At 45.5% G+C, this 4,672-nt stretch overlaps 1 pseudogene; it reads left to right on the top strand.

The window, feature by feature from the left end:
- Positions 1–3,763: 3,763 nt before the first annotated feature.
- Positions 3,764–4,284, top strand: LOC141086036 (copine-3 pseudogene; annotated as a pseudogene).
- The last annotated feature ends 388 nt before the right edge of the window (positions 4,285–4,672 follow it).

The following is a 4,672-nucleotide window of genomic DNA, read 5'->3' as shown; positions in this document are numbered from 1 at the left end:
GTGAAAGGTGAGAGAAGTGTGTGTTGAGGAGTGGTGTGTTGAGGGTTAACATGGCAAGAGGTGTGCTGTGACGTCACCAGTTACAACTGGACGGAAGTTGTTACAACCCGGAAGCTGCTTAGCGCATTTATTATAGTAGATTAAGGCCCGATGCTATCGCATCGAGAGGATAGTGACACACCTCTTGCCATGTTAACCCTCAATACACACACACCTCCTCAACACACCACACCGCCTCAACACACACTCCTCTCACCTTACACCATCTCCACTCACGTCCATTCACTCTTTCACTCCACATACGACCCTTTCTCTCACTCCGTCTCTCATACTCACACCGTCATCGTCGCTGCTCCACGATCCCCGACATCTTCTTCCGCCGGCGCCATCCTGGATCCTGACATTGTCCACGCCGGCGACATGTTGTTGCGGCCATGCCATCTTGAGTATTCTGAAATCCTGTGAGTGGAGATTAGTGGCTCACCATTGTCATTTTGAAACACGACTGCTACTTCACTGACAGTGGGATTATTGTAGCGTCGAGGGTCTTGAGTACGGTCTTGTTTAATAGCCATAGTGATGTTTGGCATGACAGTTCCGTTTTGTAGAGATTTAATTTTTTCTTGTTCTTCCACATCACGTAACATTTGATAAGCTTCCACAAAAGGATTAATAGTTTGGATTTGAAGGGCAATAATGTTCATCAATGTAGGATGACATTTTTGATTTTCTTTACATCGTAAGCGTTGTTCGTTTGCGGTAGTGGTATCGAGAATGTAAAGTTGGGCAAATGCGCGTTGCTGGTCATCTGAGGGATGTAGTGTTTCAGTTCTATGATAGATCTGGCCATGTATGCGGAAAAAGTATGGGCCATATCAAGGAGGTGGTGAAATATTTGCACCCATGGAGGCAAAAGCAAAGGAACTGTTAATACTTCGAATATTATCCATGAAATTTTTGCTAAATTCACTTTGCCCTTTCAGCAAACGTGTAAAGACATCAGGATATTGTAGTATGGGTACATGGACTTTACCCTTCTGACAGCAGAGCGTAAAGTTGTTATCAGAAGGTATCTCTGCTACAAAATGCAAAGCTTCGCAATGCTCACATACATGGGTCATGTCACCACAGCTGTGTTCGGTAATACTATTTTCATCATTAGTGAAAATGTGAGGTTGTAGTAGAAGTGCATGTCCAACCGATGGGGTGCGCCTAGTTTTGAGACCAACGTATATTTGTCTTCGTTGCACTTTCTGCGGGCTAACTGCAGCTTGTATGTGAAGAAACTGTGCGTTGGTATTGACTAATGGTGGTATTGATAGGGCAGAAACAGATTGCTGATTAGTTATGTCAGTGAACGGCATATAGGATGAAGTGTGGTAGTAACTTGTTCCACATGCTGATGTGGAAGCATCCTGTTGTGAGTCTACTAATAATGATGAGGAAGAAACCGTCTGTTGTTGGCGGTGATGGCGTGTAGAGGCTTCTTCAGCCAATGTAATAGATTTAGAGTTAGGGGATTCGTGTGTGAGACGACGGCGTTTATAAGCCTTAATCTTGTCAAGTCGATGCTGTTTTTCCTCAGGAGTCTCATTAGCACGGCGTTGTTTTTGTCGTAGTGCTAAAGCTGCTTTCCTTTCACTGGCATTGGCATACTGTGCATCGGTATTGAATGGTGGTATTGATAGGGCAGAAACAGATTGCTGATTAGTTATGTCAGTGAACGGCATATGGGATGAAGTGTAGCAGTAAATTGTTCCACATGCTGATGTGGAAGCATCCTGTTGTGAGTCTAATAATAATGATGAGGAAGAGGCCGTCTGTTGTCGGCGGTGACGGCGTGCAGAGGCTTCTTCAGCCAATCTTATGGATTTAGAGTTAGGGGATTCGTGTGTGAGGCGACGGCGTTTATAAGCCTTAATCTTCTCAAGGCGATGGTGTTTTTCCTCAGGAGTCTCATTAGCACAGCGTTGTTTTTGTCGTAGTGCTAAAGCTGCTTTCCTTTCACTGGCATTGGGATACTTTTTGTTATGACTCATGTTGGCACAGGTAAAGGAGTCTATTTGGCAGTTATCTGGCAGTGAAGAAGGCGTCCTGGAGTATTGTAGAGTAAACAGATACTAATTGACCCTGTAATTGCCCAGCAGTAGTTATGAAGTGGTAGTGGCAAATTGGCCCTGTAGTTAGACACCGGCAGAGGAGCAAGGCAGCAGTAGTTATGGCGGTAGAGGCAAATTGGCCCTGTAATTAGACACCGGCAGAGGAGCAAGGCAGCAGTAGTTATGGCGGTATTGGCAAATTGGCCCTGTAATTAGACACAGGCAGAGGAGCAATGCAGCAGTAATTATAGCGGTAGAGGCAAATTGATCCTGTAATTAGACACTGGCAGAGGAGCAAGGCAGCAGTAGTTATGGTGGTACAGGCAATGCCAAGCGTCCGCACAGCAAGTCGGCGTGAGGTAAATGACACAATTTCACGAATGCAAGATGGTGTCGGCGAAATCTCGTGAGATTTCGCCGACGTCGTTAACACCTCTTGCCATGTTAACCCTCAACACACCACACCGCCTCAACACACACTCCTCTCACCTTTCACCTCCACTCATGTCCACTCACTCTTTCACTCCACATATGTTCCTTTCTCTCACTCCGTTTCTCATACTCACACCGTCATCGTCGCTGCCCCGACATCTTCCTCCGCCGCCGCGATCCAGGATCCAGACGTTCTCCAGGCCGCCGACATGTTCTTGCAGGACGCCATCTTGAATTTCGTGAAATCCCGCGATATTCAAGATGGCATCGCCGCAACAACATGTCGCTGGCGTGGACGACATCGGGATCCAAAAAGATGGCGTCGGCGAAATCTCGCGAGATTACGCCGACGCCATTTTGGATCCCGATGTCGCCCACGCCAGCGACATGTTCTTGCGGGACGCCATCTTGGATTTCGTGAAGTCCCGCAAGAACATGTCGGCGGCCTGGAGAACGTCTGGATCCTGGATCGCGGCGGCAGAGGAAGATGTCGGGGCAGCGACGATGACGGTGTGAGTATGAGAAACGGAGTGAGAGAAAGGAACGTATGTGGTGTGAAAGAGTGAGTGGACATGAGTGGAGGTGAAAGGTGAGAGGAGTGTGTGTTGAGGCGGTGTGGTGTGTTGAGGGTTAACATGTGCGTGTGTGTGTGGTGACGTCACCGGTTACAACTGGACGGAAGTTGTTACAACCGGAAGCTGGTTAGGGCATTTATTATTATAGATAATGGACCAGATATTTTTTCTGCCATTGTTATAACCTTACACACTTCATTTCCCACAGATGTACCATCTGAACAGCCAGTTTCAGTCATATCTAGACTGTGCCCTTTCTAAGACAGATGCCATGAGTCCCGATCCAATGGATTTATGGGTCAACACATCAGACCAGTGGAAAAAACTGAACCAGCTAGCTAGGGAGTACTGTCATATCCAGCCTCCAATATCATGTAAGAGATTGTAATCAGTACAGCCATTGGATTTGTCAGACCAAACCAGACCATGTTATCTACCACAAGCTTGAAAAGCCTAACAAATGTCAAAATGAATCAGACATGGACCATTGCAGACTTTCATCTACCTATGGCTGCTGCAAATGAATATATTGGCCTACCATCTGTCTGAATGATCACACTGGCAGCAGCAGAATGGTGTAGGTGCCATTCAATGCACGTTCTACTGCTGCCAGGAGGGGACGTCTCCCATGGCTGCTGATTATACAGAGACTTGCAAATGGCTGCACGAGGTGTAACCAAAATGGAATTGAGCATTTTCTGTGACAATCTCCTTGATAAAGATGTTGGCTCCAAATCCGATCCATTATGTGTCCTCCTCATGAACACAAGTGGCCAGCAATGATTTGAGGTTGATCGCACAGAAAGAGTGAAAAATTGTCTGAACCCCAAATTTGGCAGGAGGTTTTGGTTGACTACTACTTTGAGATAGTCCAGAAGCTGACATTTGCGATTTATGATATTGACAATAAAACATATGATCTGGCCGATGATGATTTTTTGAGGGAGTTTGAGTGTACTTTGGGACAGATTGTCTCCAGCAAGATATTGACCAAACCTCTTTCCTTAAAAAATGGGAGGCCAGCCGGAAAAGGAACAATTACGGTTTTAGTAGAAGAAATTAAGAATAACAGAGTGGCGCAGTTTGAAATGGAAGCAAGAAAACTGGACAATAAGGATTTATTTGGAAAATCAGACCCTTATTTGGAATTTTACAGGCAAACTGAGGATGGGAGATGACAAATGAATATATTGGCCTACCATCTGTCTAAATGATGTCACTGGCAGCAGCAGAATGGTGTAGGTGACATTCAATGGACATTCTGCTGCTGCCAGTGCCATTGGACCACTTTCAGCATCTACTACCTGTCCATTATGTCATCTATATTGTAGCACTGCTGCTACCAGGGTTTGTCAAAAACTGTCAGGAATCTCCTTACCTGACCTGTAATAACTTTCTGCTGTGCTGCTCCTGCTGTTCAACTCTTGACTGTCCACTGTGTTTTATAGTGCTAAACAGAACTACTGATGTATTATCTCTTGTTTTGCTAACCTCAAGAAACAGCTCTCAAAATAAGGCAATTTTTTTTAAAAGTGATGGTGACAACAAGCCTGACTTCTTCACGTT

Source organism: Dendrobates tinctorius, unplaced genomic scaffold (assembly GCF_039654945.1).
Source record: "Dendrobates tinctorius isolate UK_male_01 unplaced genomic scaffold, ASM3965494v1 ptg000030l, whole genome shotgun sequence".
Classification (NCBI taxonomy): Eukaryota; Metazoa; Chordata; class Amphibia; order Anura; family Dendrobatidae; genus Dendrobates; species Dendrobates tinctorius.
This window is presented reverse-complemented; position numbering and strand designations above follow the sequence as displayed.